Genomic DNA, 25,237 nt, shown 5'->3' with positions numbered 1-25,237 from the left:
TATTTAGTGGAATTTCTTGCTTTATCAATGGGGTTGAGACCAGCAGTTGTGTTGTGCAGAAGTCAGGTTAGTTGGACGATCATTTATTTTTCAACAGGACAATGACCCCAAACACACCTCCAGGCTGTGTAAGGGCTATTTGACCAAGAAGGAGAGTGATGGAGTGCTGTAAATGGTCATGAGAATAAAGAAAACACATTGAATGAGGAGGTGTGTCCAAACTTTTGGCCTGTACTGTATATCAGAAGGGGCTGGACAAAACTTTGAAAATGTGGTGATCGGTAATATAGGCTTATGGAGTGTCATTTTATGGCATTTCATGGTTGCTGATCATGGACATGATAATATTTTTATATTTGATTCATTGCTGGTGGTCCCAACTCTCTAAGAGCCACTCCTAGAAGGTTAAAAGTGACACATTTCAAACATAGGCATGTGGGATATCATTTTAGACTATTTCAAAGTCAGTAATTACAAATCTGATGTTATTTTTGATTTTTTCTATTACAATTGAGAATATTTAAACTTTAAACATTTAAACTGAAGCATATATTTTAATATTTCAAATATTTCACACTGCTATTCTAGTTTATTATATAATTTCCCATTTCTTATGAACACCCTGGATTAGGGTGGCTTACATTGACCTTTTTTTATTGACATAGTTTATTGTTCCACAGTTGCTATGACATGATAACTAGAAGTGCAATGCATATCTTCATTGCGTCTGTTTTATTTAAGATGCAGTGTCCATGTTTCCGGATTCTTTAAACAAATTTTGTGGTGTGTTTAGTAATTAACTTCAATTTCATGAGTCAGCACTTCTGTGTATTTTCTTAATTTAAAATTAGTCTTTTTGGAATGGGCTATGCTTTCTCGGGTTCTTGATCTTTTTAACCTTTGCCAATTTCTGGCAAGGAGCTTTTCTTGTCATCTCCTGGTCTTGGTGTGTAATGTTCCTTATATCTGATTTTTTGTTTTTTGCACAACTCTTCTTCTCTATATTGTGTAAGAGTGTCTACTCTTTGCTTGATTTTTTAAATTCCCTTCCTCAGCAATAGAAGCTGTTTCTGTGTATATATTCTACCTTTTTATATTTTTACAGGGCGTAGTGTAGCTAAACCCTATTCTGGCAACAATTTGGACAGTTTAGAAGTCATCCCTGAAAGAGATCCGTCCTGGGTATTACGTTAATCTGCCTCCAGCCCTGCATGTAGACCCTCTAACCTACAGGCAAAAACCTGGGGGTTGTTGGCAGAACTGGCACTCCAGCCACCATAAAAAACCTCACGCTGTTCCATTCCATCTGAGCTACTGTGGTGCTGAGGTGTCACCCATTGTATGGCTGCACTTGGGTCCTAATCTGGGATCCTGAGTTGGTTTGTCATGTGGTGGGTGCGGCAATGCGCTGTATCAGTGTGTGCTGCTAACCTCTCTCTCTCCTGAAAGAGATGCCAGTGCTTTACAAGTGGTATTTACTACAAGAACAGCAAAGCACATCCACAGAATTTAAAGTTGAGTAAACCAACATCTGTGGAGAAAAGATTTGTGAATGTGAGAAGACCAAGCTAATAAGGTATTTGTAAGTGGAGTAAGGCAGAAGCACATTCTGTGCCACCTTATGTAAGCAACATAATATAACATTCTGAAAACTGTTTAATGCTGGCAGCATTTAGTGTATTTTGGAACCCAACCCTGAATAAACTTACAAGTAGCTGAATCTGTTAGGACAATAGGATATATGAAATAGAAATCATGCAAATTAATTCTCTGTCACCCTCATTAGGAAAAGTGAAATGAAACTGTTTGGATGACTTTCACTTTGCCTGTTGAGGTTTAATGGGACACACACCAGCAGCACCCCTCCTTTGTAGATTTCTATAGGTGCTGCAGATTACACGTCAGAGGATACACTGAATGCTGAAATTCCAAAGGGTTTATAAAAGTACATTTTTTCTTCGAGTTCTCTTTAACACTTGGGACAATTGGCAAGACAAACTTGAAAAATTGTGTAAGTGAAGTCAAGTCAGGTCATACCGAAAGCTTTTGCCTTCAGAGAAAAGGTCGACTGCAAATCTTTGCTGCCCTTATGCTCTTGAGCATCTCTCTGCTGCCATGACAACTCTTCACATTGATGCATTTGACTGAGATGTGCTACATCGCCGGCTCTCCTAAATATAAACGCTGATCCTCCTGCTGGCCAGATATCTCCTGACACAATTCCATGGCTGTGTTGCAGACAGTTTTTCTGAACATGCAAATGTCTGTTCTGATGATGTGGTTTGATTTCAGTGGCCCAGCAACAGAATAAATCTTAACATCTTTAACTCTGCCGCTTCCAGCTCTGTTTCCTGTCTTTTTAATGTTAAAATTTGAAATGCATGTGATGAGGATGAACAGAATTAGAAACAAATACTTTAGAGGGTCATCTCAAGTTGGACGGTTTGGAGACAAAGTCAGAGAGGCGAGATTGTGATGGTTTGGGCATGGGCAGTAGAGAGATGCTGGATATATTGGGAAAGGGACGTTAAGGATAGAGCTGCCAGGTAAAAAAAAAAGGAAGGCCTAAGAGGAGGATGGATGGAGAGGTCTAAGAGGTCTACGGATGTGGTTAGAGAGGACATGCAGATGGTGGGTCTGAGGACAGGAAAACATGGAAACAGATGATCTGCTGTGTCAAACCCTAATGGGAGCATCTAAAAGAAGAAGAAGAAGAACAACAGAATAAATATTCAAAGTTCTCAATTTTGAGCCATTTCTCATTCTAAATTAATTACAGTAGAAAACATGAGATCAGGGACTAATCAGTATATGTCTCTATGTGTCCAATGTCCCATTATAGAAGTGGACAAGTCTGTTATTACATTGAAATATTCATAAGCTAACAAATGAAGATCTCTTGGACATTCTTCCAGGACATTTTGAACCAATCTTACACAGTTAGTGTACTACAGCAACCTACAAGGAGTTATAAACCCTACTATTTAAGTAAAGTTTCACTGGGGCCTGCGATAGAAGGACTGATGTGTGGGTTTCTTGGATTAACCATTGGGTGTTTGCAGACCTCCATAATTCAGACAATTGCATTGCACTTTTTTTGTTACTTGTGTTACTTAATTTGGGTCAGCTAACTCCTCCCATAACCCTAATCTTAACAATAGTGTAGCTGGGCGTATTGTGAAATATCGCTGAAGTATAATGTAAAGTGACAACCTCCTCAACAAAGCATAGCTTTGGAGGTCTACAGTTAGACTCCACTGGGGTTATTGCTGTTTCATGAATCATCAAATTAAAGTTGTTGACAGTCACCTGCTATTGTAATTTTCCATTAATGAGCAGAGAGATGGCTTTAAGTCAACACCAAAAAAGAAAAAAAAATGAAACCATGCTGCACTTGCAGGTGTGTTTAGAAATCTAAATGTGTCCAACTTTCAGTATGCTAGCTAATGCTACATCAATTACCACAACACCAAAACTTGAGTAACTGAGTAGCGTTATGTGTAATAGTTTTGATATTGAGTGTTTAACAGATATTATCTGTTGTTACAGTACATAGCTGACACATTGTTTTGGGTTATTTATCACCGCTATACAGACCTCAGGACCTCTGCATGTTGTTAAAGGCTAATGTTATTCAACATATGAAATGCTCTGTGTGTTGTTCCACTGTGGACGCGTTTGTAAATTTCACAAACACACAGCCAGGTCTTTTGCTAGCTGAATTGTGGAAAACCATGATGCAAGCAACTTTGACATAGAAATATTTTTATATACAGTATATATATCTCTTTATATATATAAACAGTATATATGCATTTATATAGTATGCACAGGGTGTGCCAAAAATATATACACACTTTGACTGATTATAAATACAATATTTATTAAGACAACATTGCAGCTATTGCTGTTTATTTGAACTTGCTGTATGATGGATTTCTGTATATTCGTGCATATTTTCGAATGTCAAAAGTCAAGCAATATGTCGATACTTGGAAACACTCAGAATTTAATGTGTTACTTTAGTTATGATTAACAATGAAGTTTGTGATGCTTGCGGGAAACTCAACCCAGTGCTTTGGGAACATGAAAGGCACTTATGAGTCAAAATCACCATAAAATCCCATGGAATCAGTTAAATATATCCTAACAACAAGTTAAAAGAACAGGTAAATAGAAGAAACAGGGCATTTCGACATGGAACATTAACTAAACAGAGGTAGAGAAGGGGGTGAAATGTGAAATAAAGCAAACAAAGCTTGGACCTCAAGAATATAAGTGAACTTCTGCTTCACTCCTGTCCAGAGCCACTCTCTCCAATATTTCACTTTATATTTGAGACATCTCTGGATTTACAGTAGTTGCCCAGACTCTTGTAGCTGGAAAATGATACTCCAATAGTAAAAACTACATATCCAAAAGCATTATGTGACTTCACACTGGTGATATTTCATAGTGATACTTGTGAATACTTGACTTTTGGACAGACCAAAAAACCATGCAAGATGGCTGTTTATAGATTTCTCATTCAAAAGAATGCAGGACTCACAGAAGATCAGACATATCCTGAAAGTTGCAATGACTCATGTCTTGCCTGAAGAAGGTGCCTCAGTTGCCTCAAATGCTTGCATATTGTAATCAGTTCAGTTAGCCAATAAAAGATGTCACATTACTTGACTTCTCATTACATTCATAATGGCTAACACAGTGCAACACCCCTAGTAGTACAGCATAAGGAGGACAGCCATGAACCTGCTGTTGATGAGTTTATCCAGTGGTGTGATTGTTCCTTTTTACAACTAAATATCTCTAAGACAAAGAATATGGCTGTAGACTTCAGGTGATCCACTACTCCCACTCTATCAGCACCAAAATAAAAGGGCAGAATATAGACATGGTGGTGCAATACAAATATCATTCTTAACAGGCTAACGTTTAATCTCAAAAGAGAATATATTTTTAAGATGGAGCACAATTCTTTCTTTAGAAATTCAACTGTTTCATAGTGGAAACAAACATAATGATGCTTTTTTATGAGTTCTTTTATAAGTAATTCTTAATAATGAGTTATTACATTTGCTTGTATATGTCAGTTTGGCAATTTCAGCACTGTAAAAATTAGCAGTAAAATAATTGTTAGACCTCTATCACTGAATTGTATCACAAACAGATTAGAAAGAAGGCCGACTCAGTCCTGTCAGAGAGTAGCCATCCTCTTTTACCTCAGTCTTTGCAATCAGGCTGCTGATTTAGATTCCCAAGGAAAAAAAGAAACTGTTTTATTATGAACTCTTTTATTCTCAGAACTATAAGAATTTTGAACTCAAGATTTCTGGATTATTATTTTGTGTACTGATAAAGGTAATTATTCTACTTTGTAGTAATCTTCAGTGTGTATACTTAAGATAACACTAGTCCTCAGATGTTGTATCTTTGCTTATTTTCTTGTATTTGTGCAACAATGCCCTACTTTTGTATTTTCCTGCTACAATCAAATTTCCTTCTGAGATAATAAAGTCTACCTAACCTAACCTAATATTTGGCTTCAATGCCTTTGACCTTAAGATCTTTTGTAGACCAATCCTACTATGTTGACAAAGGACGAAAGAAGAGTGAAGATGGATTGAAGTGGCCTCCTTGATGTGTTAAAGAGACCAGTAACTGTATTTAGTAAATCTCTTCCAAAGTCATCTCATCGAAGCTACATGAATGAAACAATAGGCGCAATGAAATATGAAATTCTGAGAGAGAGAGAGAGAGAGAGAGAGAGAGAACATGTGATATACATTGAATATAAAGCCAAAAAAAGAATAAAAGAGAATGGAAATGGCTTACAACATAATAAAATCTTGCTAGATTGAGGCTTCAAATTGTATAATGCAGAAAGCATGATGGATAATTATTTGATGCACTTGCTTATAAAAAATTGAAAAATAGTTTGTTAAACCCATCCACAACCAATATGTGAAAGTGAGGCACACATGTCCCAGAATCATTTTGAGCCATCTCTAGAATATTAAAAATTGATCATTTAAATTGTAAAACTTCCAAATATGTTTGCATTCAAAAATAAAAAAAAATACAATCCAGCATTTTTTCTGTCATATATTTCATGGTAGACTACATTTATGTCAGGGTATCATATGCATGCATCACCCATTAAGGCAATTGTCAGAAACAGTTTCTTAAGACTTTTATATGAAAAGCAAACACACTGCTCAAGCCTAAATATGATGGCCTTCCCCTTGTTAGAACCAACCTGGTGGAGCAATCACATGTCAGGAGATCACAATAATTAAAATGTGGTTTAGTGTTTGATTAAAGGAAAATAGAAACACATTGGTAGAAACTTATTCTGTTGTAAGGAAACAGAGGATGGATGAGTTTTTATCTGAATGATTTTCTTAGACCTGGCGATAACCAGCACACAATAAATCATTACCAATGTTTTCTGATTCCCATTTCTTGCTTTGAAATGCCTTGAATTTCTTACTTGAATTGTCTAGGTCTGACTTTACTTAGATATTCTGATTATGGATCATTAAGATTGCAAAAGGCGGTAGATAACTTCTAGAAAGAGATACTTTGACTGTACTGAGTATGCAGAAGGGCAGGCATTCCAAGAGTTCTTATGGGTGACAGGCATGTTTAACAGGGGTTAGGATTCAGGGTTTCTTTGGAAAGCATTTGTCAAGGGTAAAGTAAATATTATGTATGCTGGCCAGAGGCTAACCAATAAAATGTTGAGGGGTGACAAGAAGGTGTGTGCCACAGAAGAATAAAGCATCTAATACCCACCAATCTGATGGCTTGAGTACATTTTTAGCACTGTGTTTCTGAATTTATCCATAAACAGCACTGGCATTGCACACTTGCTTTTATACTCTGAAGATAATGAGACTAACAGTTATTTTCTTCAAAATTTGTATTACTTTGGAATTTTCAATTTTCCTCCTCTTTGATGTTAGATGGCAATTAGTCTTTTGACTTAACATTTTCATTCAATTTTTAATTAGTATTTCAATGGATATCAGGTTACCAGAAGGAAAATAGTGGCCAGGGGCAGGATGACTACACTGCAAGATGGCCACAGACAATTTTTGAGAACAGAATCTGGCTACTATAATAATAGTAATAATAATTCTGTAGGGTGGCGCAAGTGGTAGCGCTGCTGCCGTGCAGTTAGGAGACCTGGGTTCGCTTCCCGGGTCCACCCTGTGTGGAGTTTGCATGTTCTCCCTGTGTCTGCATGGGTTTCCTCTGGGCGCTTCAGTTTCCTCCCACAGTCCAAAGACATGCAGGCTAGGTGGATTGGCGATTCTAAATTGGCCCTAGTGTGTGCTTGGTGTGTGTTTGTGTGTGTCCTGCGGTGGGTTGGCACCCTGCCTGGGATTGGTTCCTGCCCTGTGTTGGCTGGGATTGGCTCCAGCAGATCCCTGTGACCCTGTGTTCGGATTCATCGGGTTGGAAAATGGATGGATGGATAATTCTGTACATTTATATAGCACTTTTCTCATTAGTCAAAGCACTTTACTGACTAAGAAACACAATCTGTACAGTGTCCAGGGACCATAATGTCTCTTTTTTTAGTGGATTGCTAAAAGAAGATTGTCTGAAGATTAAGAAGACTCTGTATATTCTAAAAATTCAAGCAGGGGATAACTGAACTCACATGTACTGTACAAGCAGAAAAGTACTTAGAGAAGGGTGTGTGGTGATTGGCCATTATTACAGAACAGACCTCAAGGAAAGCACACTACTAAGGAGGCCTGAACACTTCATAGTGATAGAGTCTGATCAAACTATGTTTCAGAGGAGTAAGAAGTCCTATTTGGAGGAAGGGATTCTGCAAAGTATCAAAGCAGTACTGGCAACTGTCAACTAACAAGGTCTAAACCTGAATAAACTCAAAACTTCCATAACATGTTTGCCACTGGTTTAATCTGTAGGCCTCCACATTTCCATAACATGCTTTGTCTGCCTAAGAAATGTAAAATGAAGGCACTTTTTAAATGTACATGTCTTCAGAAGCTAGTTCATTCATGTGTATCTAGCAGAGCAGACTAGAAGGAGCTTAATTGTGAGACTGTTTCATCTTCACTTAACTCTCTGCCGAGATTCTGCAGTCAAAAAATAAATAAAACAACAGCATGACAGACACCCCAAGTCATTAGGTCTTTTTTGATTAGCCAGGGTTTCATCCTTGGCTCAGATGTCTTTCCTTTTTATTTATTTATTTATTGTTTTTTGTCACTTTATGCTGAAATTATGTTTTCTTTATGTTGTTTCATGTATGATTTGTTGTTTTCTTTATTGTTTCTTTCATACTACTGCACTTTGTGTTTATTAGTGTGTTTTGTTACTACTTGCTACTGGTCACCATAATGAGTAATCAAGCCCACCATTAGGCCCTCCAAGGGCTCAGATGAGGCCTGGGGTTACTTCACATTGTTAGGATCTCCTTATTAATTGGAAAGATGGGTGTGAAAATGTAGTTGTAAAGAATGGAATGAACTGTATACTTTGATTTTTAATTTGCAGAATGCCCAGCAGATTAGTTTTATTTAGCTTTAGCAATAGACACTTTGACACACGTGTTGTGTGTTTGTGGTGATATCCAGCCATACTGACACCCAGACGTCAACACAGAGATTTGAAATATAGAAGCAACGTGTTCAAATGCTAAAAAAATGAATTAAAAACACATTTGAAATATGGTAAACCCTGAAACTATGCATTTATCGTTAGAGCAGGTTAAATACACATGAGCTTCAGTTTGGAGGCTATGGTTGAATCTTATGATTCATTATTGTACAGTGCAGTGGGTGTTTGCACCATAGTCTGTTCCTTTATTGTTAAAAATGTCTTAAAATGTATAACTAATGTTTCTTCATTTTAGTAATGATTATACTGTCGTAAAATGTTAATCATTTTATTATATAATGCACTTATTGTCAAAAACATTTCTCATTTAATTAAAGGTTATTTAGATTTTTATCAGAATTTTGGTGACATCATCTCTTGTCAATTTGTGTATTTGTTTTTCATGGGTGCCGACATTTTGTAAATTTAATTTAATCGGTGCGGCCATTTTGGACCTTCTGGTCATGAGTAATAATGAGCAAAATCATTCCGTGAAACAAATTGTGCTTTACCAGAGGCAAAATCCTTAGTATTAGCACATTTACTTTCACTTTCTCTGCAACTTTTTTCTCCATATGTAAAATCATGACACAGCTTATGATGGTGCACATAATGGAAGAAGTGGGGAAGCAGGGTTTTAAGCACTTTGTCGTTGTTAAAATCCATTGGCTTGGGCATTTGGCCATTGGTGATTAGCTGCCTCTAAATCAGTGGTGGAAGATGGAACTGGTGGTGTGAATTTGCAGGCAGAAAATGAAATGCTGTTGTATGGAGACACAAGAATGGAACTGTGTAACGTAGGGGTGGTACTGCAGGCAGCAGAGGAAAGTGGTTTCAGCTGTGGAATAACCGAAGGGAGATATACTTCTTACTTTTCACCACAAAAACTTGACACCCGATGAAGTCTTGTTTTAGAAAATCCCACATTTTACAATTGCAAAATTGTAAAGTGAATTTAGGGGCAATTGTGTGAAACTGCATGCGAAGCTCTACTGTTTTGTCATCACTAGTCATTATGATGCTGTGTATGGCTAGTCACATAATGTGTGTGCTATTTAGTTAGTTTTAAAATGCAGTCGGGAATAATTTTGATTGGCAGAGAGAGAAGTATTGCAGTTTTGGAGGCTAAGTCAAAGAGGTATTTGATAGGCAAGAATTCTTTTAATAAATTTTTAATATCTAATTATTACTATTTATTTAGGCGACTTAAAAGGCAAGTTAAATACTGTACAAACACTCAGTACTGTACAGAACAAAGGTGTAAGCATCAAAAGCAACAGAGAACAAGATAAAAAGCGAGCAAAAGGGATTACAATAACAAGAATAACAACAAATGTCAGAATCCTAACTTATTCTCAATCACCAGACACTGCACAAACTTCACTTTAATGTTGCCAGAGTCAAAACCTAAACTAATCCATTATCAACTCAATCTAATTTCCTTTTCTTTTTCTTGCTTAGTTTAGAGTGGGCTATCATGGTTCTTTCTTTCTTTCTTTCAATTTTATTTTCAAAAACTACATTACAATGGTATGTTACTCAATCAAACAAATAATAACTACTTAACAAATACAATCATTTACTTCAAACTAAATACAAAGGAGAAAACCAAAAATATCTCAATATATATAAAATTTAACATTTGTCTGTCTGTCTGTATGTGTGTTCGCTTTTCACAAGGGACCTACTTAATAGATTTAGATTGGGTTTTATGCTTGAACATTCCAGTTGATTTTGCAACCTCTCTCATCATCCTAAATATCATAGTTTACTTGCGGTACCGATTATTTGCACACATCCGAGAGGGATGCAGTGAGACAGGGCCCTCCTCACTCATACACCCGCATCAGGGTGTGTACCTTACCTCCGCTTAGCTAGCGAACGAGAAAACTACTTAACAGATTTAGATCAGGTTTTTTTCTAGAATTTGCTTGAACATTCTGGTTGATTTTGCAACTTCTCTCATCACGCTAAGAATCATAGTTCGCTGCAGGAATGATATATTCGTGCTGGTCCGAGACAGAAGCTGCAGGGCGAGGGGAGGGGGAAGCATGACATCATGAGTAGGGAGTCAGGCAGGGCCCTCCTCGTTGTCCTGTTTCACATGTACATGGGCGGAGCCACGAGGAACAGCTAGTATAAAATAAAACAAAATTTGATGATTCAAAATTCAGATGTATCTATATGTGCCACTTCCTTTTATAGCTGTGGGCCAAAGTTTTCACAAGCAGTACCGTTGTCCTGCACATGAATCTAGTAAATAGCAGTTGTTAGCACCAATAACATGAATGGTTCACGTGAATGTAATGGTCAATGGTCAGGCTTCTCATGAGAAAACCCTAAACAGAATGGCACTTTGGTGACATCACAGAAATAACAACCAAAATAGTGATAGTAATAATTGCAAAAATGAACTAAAACAGATTAGGTTGCTCACAAGGTGGGATACTGACAAACAGCAAAAGACAAACAAAGCAGAATAGCCTCTAATGAGACACAGGCATTTTGACTGGCTAATATGTTAGATGTCTGTTAATTGGTTAAGGGTTCAGTTTTTGAGTGTTGATGCTGTTTTCTGATTCTTTGCTAAATTCCACACTACAACACATCTTCAAAAAGGTAACCAAAAACATATCACACATAGCACAGTAGGCTTTGTGGTGTTAATTTGGTAAGTAAAGAAGAAGAAGAAGAAAAAACTTTATTTGTCTCAATTGGGAAATTTGGCTTTTTACAGAAGCATTCTTACACTTCAGGGTCATACAAATGTTGCACAAAACAGAGAGGTTCTGTCCCAGCAGCACCTTCTGGCAGCACCCATAGACCCCAACAGGGCCACACTTCTGTATTACAAGTCCCAAGCAATCCTGGGGGTGTCAAAACAGGGACAGAGCCAGAGGAACACCATCATCTCTTGTATTAGGGAATATATTGTCCTTGATGCACTTTCTCCTCCAATCCATACTTTAACTGTCCACCTTGGCTGGGACAAGAATTGAAAACTGTCACAGCCAGGTTGCACCTCCATCCCATTGGAACTTTCATTGTGGTCTACCTGGTTGGGCAAGTAATGAGCCTCTATTCCAGTTAGGATATCGCTCCATCTGTTATGAAATTCATAATATTTAGCAGTATTTTCATTATCGTTTTATTTCTTTACATGATCACTTTCTTGTCCTAGGATGATGCAGTGTGAAGTTTATATGTTCTCCCCAAGTCTGCATAGGTTTCCTCCAGTTGCTTTGCTCAAAGACATGCATGTTAGGGGAACTGGCAATACTAAACTTGACCTGGCATGAGTGGTTGCCCTGTGATGGCCTGGTGTCTTGCCCAGGATTTGCTCCTACCTTGTGCTGTATGCTAGCCCCAGCACCCCACTGACTCTGATCTGGATTACCGGTAAGCAGGTTAGGAAATGACATGAGTTTTTTCCCTTAATAGTTAAGACTGTATTTATAAGAAAATAGTATTAGACAGAGTGGAAATATTCAGCAGAGATCATTTTAACTGCTGCACATACCTGCACCTGGCTGTTGACTATCTCTCTAAAATTCTAGAAGTTTTAAAATGTAGTACAGCATGATGTCTACTTTGTAAATTGCAGTCTTAATTATATCATTTGGCTTCTTCAGTTCTAATCAGCATCTGTGCTTGTAGAAGGGTGTTATGATACAGTATACTATTTTAGTCTCTGATGCTGTTTCAACAAATAGCAAAATCATCAAAGTTAGATGAAACATCATAAGAGAGTATTTTAGATTTACTTATGTGGCCAACACTTTCATCCAAAGCAACTTACAACATTTGAAATACAATTGGTTACATTTCTTTTTCCAGTTGGAGTACAGGTGGGTGAAGCGACTCGCTTGAGGTCACACAGTGTCAGTGGCAGGACTTGAACCCACAATCTGAGGGATTGAAGGCCAAAGCCTTAAGCACTGCACAACGCTGCCCACTCGGTTGCTTTTTGTCAAATTTACTTGCTAGGTATAACGTAGTTTTAGCAATAGGTTGGCTCTGAGTGTTGTCCAGGTGGCTATGCGGCTGCAAACTTGAGTAATTATCCATCTATCCATTATTTTATAATCCATATTTCATATCCATTTGAGGGTTGTGGGTGGTGTGACTTTTCCTGAGAGCATTGGGCTCAAGGCTGGAACTCACATAAAAACTGACATAGGGCCAATTCAAAATTTCCTATCAATTAAACTTGCTCCTCTTTGTACAAGGAAAAGTGTACCTGAAAAAAAACTAGAAAACTTTACACAGGCAAAGCAAGAACATGTCAACTCCACGTAGGCAGTTTCAAATCGAGGACTCTAGAGCTGAAATGCAGTTTCATGCTACTACCCAAAGAGAAATCAGTGTGCTCTAGATATACAAACATGCACAGGCTGCTAGGTAAGAGAGCAGCAGAAAATTAAAACCTCAAGTTGACGTGAGTATGATAAAAATAGCCACCAGGGAAAAAGTAATATTTGTAATTTAAAACTCTTGAGCCACTTAAGAGAACAATGGCCCAGCCTTTATTGTTTTGTCAGGGATTATTAAAATGAAGATTTGGGCTCACATGATGCAGACCTGCATGCGGAAATGTTCCAGTTAATATCAGGGTTATTCAGTCACATTGTACAAAAGGGAATGTTCCAGCTACCTGCAGTCACATGCTAACAAAAGAATAATCAAATGCGTCACATGAAAGAGAAGGAACACCTGGACGAATGCCAGTCTTTCAAGAGATGAGGCAACTCCCGAGTTCACTCAGAATTAAATATGTCGTAATATTAAGGTTTTTATTGACTCAGGCAATATCGCGATTAACTCTAAAATAGAAGAAATGAGACTAGATGTGCAGATATGAACATAATAATGTGAGAAAATCCAAACTAAATAGCCATGTGGTGTATAAAAAAAATAAGAGTGCATCCTAATGGTTGTGGCACTTCCCTATCACTTTTAGAACCTCTACCCCGAACGTCCACTTAAGGGTTAATGAAATAGATGGAAATGTAATGCAATCTCGTGTTTTCTTATAATATTTTTACAGTTTTCCATATATTATTTTTTTTAATTCCTTGTAGCGTTTTACTAATCAGATCTATCTTTATGGGAATTAAAGTGGTGGAGTTGGGCACCATGCAGTAGGTGTTTTATTGTTCTTAAAGTATCACATTGTAATATTCTTCATAATTTCAGCTTGCAATCTTAAATTAAAAAATTTGATGTTCATCTCTTTTTTTCTTTTAAACATTACTCCTGCTTCATGTTGTGATTCATTCAAACTTGAAAAGAACCTGCTGTCTGCAGAATTCAACAGAGAGTGGCTGAACCATCCATCTAATTCCATACCAGTTACTAATACCAAAGTCATGAAGAGCACATGTTGTGAGAGTAGCATTGGGCATAAGGAGAGAACTAGCATTCATAATCTAAATTGATCATCCATCCCTTTGTCCATCCATTTCTCTATTCAACCCTTACAGCGTCATTGAGAGCAAGAACATCTCCTAACAATATCAAGAACAAGACACCCCTCACACTGCTCCAACTCAGAGTGACCCATTAACCCAATTTGCACTTTTTTGAAATGTAAAAGTAAACCCAATTCCAGAAAACCCACATGAACATTTCAGATGGATTCATGAAAGTGAGAGGTGAGGTTGCTGAGCTAGGCACTTACCTCACCATGATGCCCCACCATAAATTCTAGACTATCTTATAAAAAAAATGGAGCTGGACTATGAAACAACTCAAAAGATACAATACAGGGAAGTGCAAATCAGCACTAAATTTGGATTAGCCTAATAACAGGGAAACGTCTCAAATGAACGGCATAGTCTGTAGACACCTAATCATGAAAGACAATTCTGCATAAACAATATATCACACAACAACTCAAAAACATTCAGACCAAAACCAAGATGTCATGGGAAGTGAAAGTTTTAACCTCAGATGTGCAGATTGACCATTCTAAACAAAGATGGAGGATGTGTATGTCAAACCTGTAGTGTGAAATTCACTCTCTTCAAACAAATACCTTTCCACTCCCTGGTGTAATCAATAACAAGGCTCTCCCACAAACTGACATATTCATTTAGAGAACAGATAAAGAGTTCTCAGTGAAATGAGGTTAGTTGTTTGGTGCCTGTGTAGACGTAGGCGCTTTGCACATATGGTTGACCACATCCCTCCTGATAGCAGAATGGCTCTTGTTGAGACTGAGTACATCTGTTTGTAGGTTTTGAGCCCCGTTCTAAAGAGTCTTCCCACTAACCACTACTTAAGAAATAAATTAATGATTTGCATGACAGTATGACCCAATTTTTGCTGCCAATCACACTTCTGAGCTCAATACAGTTCAACAACTCAATAAGTGCTCTTTTGTGAAGCCGAGAGCAGCGTGCAGGCAAACCACTACATTTGTTTAGTATTTCAGACAAACTTGCACTGAAGGCTGACAAAGTTAACAACTCCATCTCACTAATAAGAAAATCCATGAGAGAGCTGAAAAGGTTAAAACGCTTAACATTCTCTAAACACCATTGGCCTCGAAGTTGGGTCACTTCTGTGCATAATGCTAGCCATTGACTTTTAGAGTCAATGATGGCTTCCTTCATTTTCTCCTATTATAAGACTCTAAAATGAAAAGAATAAGCACATGTGACCCCAGTCATATCCATTCTGAAGGTGATAGGCTGCCAGAAATGGGGTGTGGTTACCAGCCACCACATTTATTATAGATTTCTGCACTGGCCAAAACGGGTAACTTACTGCTCAAGCCAAAAGCCATTATGACCTTCTGTAAGCTACTACAGGCCAGAAGGAGGTGTGGGCAGCAGCTGCTCTGACTTTAATCAGACCACCATAAAAATGACAGTGTCAAGCAGTCATTGCAACATTACAGGGCTGCAGTTTCTGATTTTACCTTCAACTTTCAAAGTCTTAATTGTTAATTAATTGAGAAAAAAAAAAACACATGTATTATTACATATAATATGATGGAGTGATGTTATGACTCCAGTCTCAGACCCGATTCTTACAGTCTCCTGGAACTAACACCACTCCTGTCAGGCTCCAGTGTTGCCAATAATAAAATGCTCAGATAATATGAGCTGTTTATTTCCATGTGGGCTGTGTGCGGCTGCCGGGAATCGCTGTGTAGTTAATCCAATGTCAGTTTACTGGTCTTTGACCTTTTCAGGGGCTCCTGAGTAATCCTGTGTGGGAATCCATGTAGCTCTCACTTATACATCTCCAGACAAATAGACAGATATCTGCTCATCCCAAACCCACCACTTCAGTCCTTTACTAATGTGCAGAATTCTGAAGTCATTGTAAAGTTACTTGGGTAAAAAATATGCTTTTGGGTTACCTGCATGCTGCATGCAGGAAAAAGGTTCTTTTGAATTAGAAAGGTAATAATCATTTTGTGAGTTCATATTACTCTGTTATGTGAAATAGTTTATATTACTATCATGAACTGAGTCCTTTAGTGAATAAATAAAAGAGAAAATGTTAAAAGGTGCACTGATAGCAAGAAATTCTGAAGTGAAATAATCAATAAAAAGTCACCCAGCTATTCTGCCCGTTGATGATAAACACAGGAGGCATGTCCTGTTCAAGGTGTTAAGAGTGCTGGCCACATCCTACATAGAGCAGCTGTGTTTTATGTAAACAGACAAATCAATTTTCAAAACAGTATGAACGTTTACCATGGAGGCTTACTAAAATGAGTAACCCATTCCACAATATCAAACATCTGGCCCGTAAAGATGGTGATCCATTTCTAAATGACTGTTAAGTTTGCATTTAGAGCCCCTATAGGGGACGCGCACTTCATTCCCTCGAGTCTGTTTTTAAATGATGTTAATTTGTCAAAGGCTGGTCCAAGTGAGTACAGTATTTGTATGTGACGCCATTACAGAGATTTCTAACATTATGGTTATAAACAAACAACTTCTATAACACTAAAAGCAGTCCTGAAAATCTGGAAAGCTTTAACAAAGCCAGCAGAGGGCCTCTGCTGGCTTCTACTGTATAAACCTATGGATTTAGCAGAGATGATAATAAAAACACGGCAGTGTGGACAGCAGTATAGTCTAGAAGCAAAATCATTGGGCTTTAAACTTCTTATCTGAGTTACATCCCTCTCTGATGTTCCAAGAAAATATGTGCTACATCACTTTTAAAGTGCTTTATGGTAATACTCATTATAAAAAGCAATATATAAAATGAACAATGTCTGTCTTTTTGATACATATGCTAATTGCAAACAACAAAAGAAACATTTATGGCAGTTGTGTTTATTGGAAACGAAAAGCTTGCTGTAAACAACAACAGGAAATCTCAGTCTGCCAATCTAAAAAAACATTTTGGAATTAACATTACATGGAAAGCTTTGTGTGTCCATGGGCTACTGAAATCTTTTTAGAAAAACAACTGTAAATCATCATATGTATATTTGGTTATTGGAGACAACACAACATATTTTTGCCTATCATAAATGGAATACCTATTGGAAACAATAACAGGAAGCGTAATGTTGTCAACCTAAATGATATAAATGAATGGCCTGTTCTCATCAAAGTTGGTCTATTGCTCTAAAGACAATAAGGATGACTTTTGGAGACAAGAGAAAATTTTGGTCTGCCTCCCAAGAGGATTTTTTTGCAGACAGCAGCAATAAAAACTGTATGTGTCCATTTGCAGCTAAAAAGATTGTTTTAAATAATAACTTGAAACCTTTGCATGAGACAAAAAAGAACTTGATAGAAATAATAACATCCTATGTGATCATCTGACGGTTTTTGGAAGCCAAACAACACACATTTGTCTGTCTGTCTGGAATAAAGTACCTATTGGTGGGGTTGCCACAGTGGATCATCTAGTTCCATATCTTCCTGTCCTCTGCCTCTTGTTCTGTTACACCCATCACCTGCATGTCTTCTCTCACCACTTCCATAAACCTCCTCTTTGGTCTTCCTCTTTTCCTTTTACCTTGCAGCTCTATCTTTAACATCCTTTTCCCAATATACCCAGCATCTCTCCTCTGCACATGTCCAAACCAATGCAATCTCGCCTCTCTGACTTTGTCTCCCAACTGTCCAACCTGAGCCGACCCTCTTATTTACTCATTTCTAATTCTATTCATCCTTGTCACACCATGTGAAAATATTAGCATCTTTAACTCTGCTACCTCCAGCTCTGTCTCCTGGTCAGTGCCACCGTCTCCAACCCATATAACATAGCTGGTCTCACTACCATCCTGTAGACCTTCCCTTTCAACTCTTGCTGATACCCGTCTGTCACAAATTACTCCTGACACTCTTCTCCAGCTTTTCCACCCTGCCTGCACTCACTTTTTCACTTTTCTTCCACAGTCCCCGTTACTCTGTACTTTTAATCTCTAGTATTTAAACTCATCCACCTTCGACAACTCTACTCCCTGTATCCTCACCATTCCACTGACCTCCCTCTCATTTACCCACATGTATTCTGTCTTGTTCCTACTGACCTGCATTCCTCTCCTCTCTAGAGCATATCTCCACATCTCCAGGGTCTCTTCAACCTGCTCCCTACTATTGCTACAGATCACAGTGTCATCAGCAAACATCATAGTCCACGGGGACTCCTGTCTAATCTCATCTGTTAACCTGTCCATCATTTTTGCAAATAAGAAAGGGCTCAGAGGCAATCCCTGATGTAATCCCACTTTGAATGTATCCATCACTCCTACCGCAAACATTACCACTGTCACACTTCCCTCGTATATATCCTGTACAACTCTTACGTAATTCTCTGCCACTCCCAACTTCTTCATACAATACTACAGCTCTGCTCAAGGACCTGAACCTGCAAAATATGTTAGAAAAGTAGAAGGAAGTCCTCAACGGCCTATCCAATACTAAAAATGTACAGAAAGGACAAGCAGAAAATGAGAAGCTTGTTGAAATCCATTGCTAGAAATGCTTGTCCAGCTGTAACAACAGGTTGTTATAAGTAACCACAGGACACTTCTATCTGTCCCTCTGGTCACTGCAATGGGTCTTGGAGACATTAGGACACATCATTGTCCAGTTAAAAGTTCACATATGTTGGAAACAGTAGCAGGAAATGCATGATTGTCATTCTAAACCCATTGTAAATACATTTTGCAGCCAACAATATGAAGTTTCATCCTGTTCTTCTGAAACTAATACCTTACAAGACACAATAATGGAAGTGTCTACCTGCCAATTTGGCACAGAAAAATTAGAAGCTAAATGTTCATTGAAACATTTGTCCATCTAAAACAACTGCAACTTCTGTAAAAATTATTAGAGAAAAAAAACAAAACAGGAAATCTTTTCTGATTATCCGAAATTAAAAAAATGTATTGGAAATGACAGGGAGTCTTTGCCTGTCTGAAAATTCTGTATATTGTTGTGGATAATAATGATAAATCTTTGCCTATCTGAAGTTAAACGCCTGCAGGAAGCAACAACAGGAAATAATAAAGCTTTGTTTAAATGTTAATATTAAGAGGCTGAGTTTACACCCGCATTATCGGCAACACGTGCTATTACAGGAAACTCTTTTTCAGATAGAAAAGTACCATATCTGATTTAAAACTATTGTAATTGTGAAAATATATAGCACTGATATGATACCTTTTGTAACTGAAAAGAATATAACCTAATTTGTTTTGGAATTTTTATGGTCGTTTTTGATGACTGCTTTTGTTGATTATTGAATTACTGTCACCTTTTGTCTTAATGTAAAAAATAAAAACGATCACAATCATTCTGTCTTGGACAAGGCCATCTCCAGCTCAGTGGCTGTCCTAATAATCTTTCCTCCTTCTCTGTTTGTCAGCTTCTGGGTCCTACTCAACAGTTCCTGTGAAAGTAGACGGTGTTTGATACTCCTTCTATCCTGATATACTATACTTTTTCTCAAAGGAAAGGATTCTGGGATCCATATACCATCTGTTCATTTTCTATCCAATGCAAGATCATTGGAGCCTGAGTTCGTAATGGCAAGAGGGTGGAAACTCAACCAGATCTCAGTCCTTTTCATTTTCACATATTTGTTTCCTCTTAAATAAAATTGAGCTTTTAATAGAACAATATATTAATATGTTCTTGTTTCATTAAAGAGTAGTGATGTGCTGTATGTTAGTATGGCATGCAAGTAATAATTTCACAGTACTCTGTACATGTGACATTTCTACTACACTTGTTACTTCTACTTTGAGAATTGCAATAATCATTTAAGTCACAGATCAGCTCTGCTCCTGTGATATCAGAATTTCCACCTTATTGTACCTAATTCTTCCTTTTTAAATTTATTGTAAACAGATGTAATCTTGCAACTGAGTAAAAAGAAAATATGCATGTTTATAGCACATATTGCAAAAAAGACTTGCAAAACTTGCATTTAGTTACCACCTCCATACAGACATATCCAAAGTGTTGGCCAAATATGGATTTTGTCTTGTAGAATGGCACTGGTTTTGTTCTTTTATCACTAGTTATGTGTCATAGATTTCCAAAGATGTCAGTTTAATGTAGGTCTTCATATCATACACCAATAAAAATGGAAACAAAAGGAGTTGGGAAGAAATTAAATTGAATGTGATGTATCCAAATCCAAGAAATAGTAAGCCAAATCGTAACTGATTTTCACAATGTATCTGTCTGTTTAAAACTACTGTAAATGATTATCAGTATGACAGACTAAAAATAAAGCTTTTTAGAAACAATAACAGGAAATCTCTATATGAAGCAAAAAAAGCTTGATGGAGATAAAGCTAGATATATTTATCATCTTGAAATCATTTTGTTTGCAGGCATCAATCCATTTTCCGAACCTGTTATTTCCATGATAGGTTCACAGGAGCCTTTTCTCTCAAGAGGCAGTAAGGCAGGAACCACTGTGCATACATTTGACCAGTCCATCAAAGAACACTCATATGAACATGTCCACATTTACTCATACTGGGCCAGTTGTAGAGTCAACCAACAGATGATCTACTGTGGAGGACCTCAAGGGGTGCAGAGAATGTGCAAACTGCTCACAGGCATGGAACTTGGCCCGAGGTCCCTAAGGTGTATGTTAGGAATGTGTCGTTGTAATCATTTTGGATTGGCTGGCAAAGCAGTGACTCAACTGTGGAATGGCCAATAAGGGGAGGCAGCATGATGGCCGAGGTCTCCAGGACTCTGAACAAATCCAAATTGTATTATGTGATATCATCTACTGTTGATTCCCGCTCTGTACTTGTACTCTTTGTATTGCACTATTATATTGTATTGAGGATTACATGTGTTCTGTTCTTTGTATTGTATTGTATTTATCCCCTTTTTTGACACCCACCACACGCCCTACCAACCTGGAAACCTGCGTCTCTCTTTGAACTGCCTTTCCCAAGGTTTCTTCCATGTTTTTTTCCTACAAGGGTTTTTTGGGAGCTTTTCCTTGTCTTCTTAGAGAGTCAACGCCGGGGGCTGTGAAATGGCAGGGCCTGTTAGCCCATTGTGTCACTTCTTGTGTGATTTTGGGCTATATAAAAATAAATTGTATTGTATTGTATTTTCCCCATTATTTATGTATACGTTTATTTTAATCTTTTCCAGTTCTGCCCATGTCTCTATCCTCATTTGTTTGCCATTAGGCCCTTTGGATGTAACCTAAAGAACTCAAAACATCCCTCTTGTCTGCCTCAGGTATATGCTGTGGCTTTAGTTTTCTCTCAGCTTTTTTGCTTGTCTCCTCTGTTGTACATTTTTCTTTTCTCATTTTGTGTGTTTGTTGTTCTCTGACCATTTTTGCTTTGATCTTTTGTTTTTCTGAATTTGGATGTTTTCTGGCTTTTAGTCTTTGGATTTAGCATTTGGATTTGTCTTTATCTTGTTTTTTGTGTTTTAATCCTTTTTAAATGTTTTTGAATTGTGTGCCTTTTTTGTAATTTTTGTATTTATTTTCAATAGTTTGGAATTTTAATAAGTTTTTGCCTTTGCATTTCTCTTTATTCTAGAATCAACTCTCAGCAGCGAACCAGCGGGGCAACAGTGCGGAGCATGCATACGGGCGCCGTTCTCATCCCTACCACCTTCGCCGTCACTTCCCCTACCTCTTCATATCTTAAATCATTCTTAAGTGCCAGCTTAAGTGAAAAATTAAGGAAAAGTAATTAAAACTGACTTAATCAGTTTTAACGCGAAAAAGATGCCGAAAAAAAAAGAGAAGAAGCGGGCCACTAGGGTGGAGAAAAGAAGAGCTGCTCAGGAAGTAGCAAGGGCATCAACCTCTGAGCAAACGAGTGCTAAACGTACAGAGAAAAAAGTATGAAAACTAGGAATGCTCAAGTCAAGTGTATTTACTGCACGTTATCATGCAGTGTGCCGTTACTGGTATTAAATAAATCACTTATTTAAACCAGATCTTGTGTTCATGTGGTGGTGTTTGAGATTTGGATTGTGGCAGCCTCCTCCTGCAGTCTGCTTTATACAATACTTTTGTTTGATTTTTAATTTTTAACTCTGTACTGTTTTGCACTGCACACATTTTGGACAGTTTTTGTAAGATCTGCCTATATGACTTTCCAAGTTGCGTTGAATTCTGTGTTGCAGTAAATTTTTGATAGACTCTGTTCTGAATAAAAAAACAAATATTGCACAAAACAGGATTAGGATTTCAGGCTCTACAAGTGTTTGATTTTTCTTTTCTGCATTCTTTTTATCTGTTCTAATTGCGGGTGATTTCAGGTGTCCGGGATAGGTGTAAATGTTGTGCTATCCCAAGTTTAATGTCATCTTTAGTGGTCACACAGTAGACATGTGACACCTGGCACTTGACTAAATGGTCCCAAGGTTGTTATATAAGCAGATGTGGCAGGATGGTCGTCATTAATTTTTCTGGAGAAACCTAATGGTTCACTTGATTATCAGTTTCTATACAATTTGAAAAAACATATTCTGTGTGATCTTATTCACTTTACTTGGTTAAGGATGTTGCTTTTTGAATATTTTTAGTGCTTTGGTATTTTAATGACCATTTATGATCTACTTTAATTAGACATTTGAGCACACTTACTGTACAGACTCAGTGGATGAAACAAGCTGATGTACTTCTGCTATTTAACCTCCTCTGCGATAGTGTCTGTAATTGGAATTTTGTCTTACTGTCACTGATATAATATATGAGTGCACTATGATAGGTGATGAATACCTTTCTCCTTTTCTTTTTTTATATGCACTCTTGCTCACAGTTGAAAGTTTCGGTGAGGGCTTCTCATTGGCATGATGGAAAACATTATGCCTCATGCAGCCTTCCCAGGTCGGCACAGGTCCCACGCAGAGTAAGAACTAACCAAGCTGTGTTATTTCAAAGATGGTTCCAGAAACCTTTAGAAAAAAATGTAATGGAGAAACCTGGCCTAGCATGGATCTGCCTGGTTTCTACACTTTGAACCGCTGAATTACAGGGTTGCTCTCAGCATAAGTCACATGCGCTCTCAAGCTGACTAGTGTTCTTTAGCATCCAGGATGAATCTATTTTGACTTCCTCTAGTGTGTCCTGGGTGGCGCAGTGGTAGCGCTGCTGCCTCGCAGTTAGGAGACCTGGGTTCATTTCCTGGGTCCTCCCTGTGTGGAGTTTCCATGTTCTCCCCGTGTCTGCGTGGGTTAGCTCCAGTTTCCTCCCACAGTCCAAAGACATGCAGGTTAGGCCCTGCTGTGTGTGTGGGCTGGCACCCTGCCTGGGATTGGTCCCTGTGTTGGCTGGGATTGGCTCCAGCAGACCCCTGTGTTCAGATTCAGCGGCTTGGAAAATGTATGGATAGTGTGTCCTGTTAATCTCTACACTTAGCTGCCCTTTTAAGGTTTTGCATTTAGAGCATCACTCTCAGGTGGACAAATTCACTGCATTTATTGGTTGTTGAGATTATTTTGCTTTCTAACCTCATGAAATCTTCTTTAGTACTATCTGCTGCTCTTAAGCACCAAGGTTGCACTCATGCACCTGGTAATCATTTTTAGCATGGAAATCTCCCACAACAAAAACAAGATTATTTTATGTACATAAAACTAAAAGTGAGTTAAAGACAAAACAAAATAAATCTGCATTTGAGGCATCAGTTCATACATTTTTTGAAAGAACTGCAAGAAACTTGAAGCCTGAATATCTTTTTTTATGATATGAATGACCTTGCTTGAAATCTAATTGTTATTCGAAATTACACCAACTAATGTTTTTCTGTCTTAAAACTAGGAAGTTACTGTCAAGAGATATGTCTGAAGTTATGAACATTGTAAAGACTAGGGGGCGCCACAGATCCCCAAACCCCAGGCACGAACACACAAACACAGTCCCAGGTTCAAATAAAAGGGGTTTTATTACACAAATACCTTATCTAACATTTAAACACTGTTTCTTCTTCCCTCTCTCTCTCTCCCTCTCCACCACACTGCTACTCCTTCAGTCAAGTGTTGCCTGTCTCTGCTCCCAGCTCTGACTCGCCTGAACAAGGTAGTGCAGTTTCTTCCAGTGACGTTACATAGCCAGTTGGAAGCACTTCTGGGTAATGAGAAAGCCAGGAAGATCTTACCCAAGCAGTGCTTGCTACCATCCACCAGGAACTCCTACAGGGCTGCTCCTCCGGACTCCAGCTCCCATGCAGCCATGCAGATGTTCAAACTGGGACTCTATATGTGGGATACTGCCACCTATTAAACTGGGAGATTAACTACTCCCTGCTGTACTCTCCTGCCAATCCTTGTAATCTTTGGGCATCCCACCCAGTCCACCCTCCCATTATGGCATCCTGGCTGGGTAAGGATTCCACCTCCATCCTCAGCGCGATCCCAACTATCCTCTGGGGCATCTACAACATGCCTAACACAGGTAAGGTGCTGATATCAATTAATGAACAGTAATAATATGGCATGCCTATCCAGTGTTAGGACATGGAGTTTCTTTTCACATACCGGATCAGTATGCTCCTCCTGCACACTGCTGTTTGTGGCTGCTTTACACTTAGCTTTGATAAATAACAAGTGCCCACGTTTCAGAATTCAATTCAGACTCCCTAGGTGAACTTTGTGCTAATTTGCTCTTATTCCCCCTGCATTTCTTTAGTGCAGCCCACTCATCCACTGCGATAGGATCACGCTCAGAATGCTCACAAAAATGTTGTTGTTCTTTTTTCTAAATGCATGATGGAACAGATATGCATTTGGCTCTCAATAAATGAATAACTAAAACAGATTAAATATAAAATGAATATCTAAGATAATGTAACAGTCTGATACTTTGGTTTTATTTACATTAAAAAAGTGGTAAGACATTTATTAAAATAAATAACAGAAGAAATAGGGAGTGAAGTGTACCATTTAAGGCAAGGGAAATACTGTATATAGTGTTGTAAAAGTATACATACATACAGTGCATCCAGAAAGTATTCACAGCACATCACTTTTTCCACATTTTGTTATATTACAGCCTCAATTCAGTTTTTTCCTCAGAATTCTACACACAACATCCCATAATGACAACGTGAAAAAAGTTTACTTTTGTTATTTTTTTTTTGTTTTTGTTTTGTTTTTTTTGTTAT

The 25,237-nt window shown here is 38.0% G+C and overlaps 1 long non-coding RNA gene across 1 annotated transcript in view; it reads left to right on the top strand.

Annotated features, from left to right (window-relative positions):
• Positions 1–21,761, top strand: part of LOC120537132 — a 33,281-nt gene extending 11,520 nt beyond the window's left edge. Inside the window, exons 2-3 of the long non-coding RNA XR_005635267.1 lie at positions 21,261–21,350; positions 21,662–21,761. This is a non-coding gene — a long non-coding RNA (uncharacterized LOC120537132). The remainder of the gene's footprint in view (positions 1–21,260; positions 21,351–21,661) is intronic.
• Positions 21,762–25,237: the final 3,476 nt, after the last annotated feature.

The sequence above is a fragment of the Polypterus senegalus genome, chromosome 1 (assembly GCF_016835505.1).
Source record: "Polypterus senegalus isolate Bchr_013 chromosome 1, ASM1683550v1, whole genome shotgun sequence".
Taxonomy (NCBI): domain Eukaryota; kingdom Metazoa; phylum Chordata; class Cladistia; order Polypteriformes; family Polypteridae; genus Polypterus; species Polypterus senegalus.
Note: the sequence above shows the minus strand (reverse complement) of the source record. Positions and strands in the feature narration are given on the sequence as shown.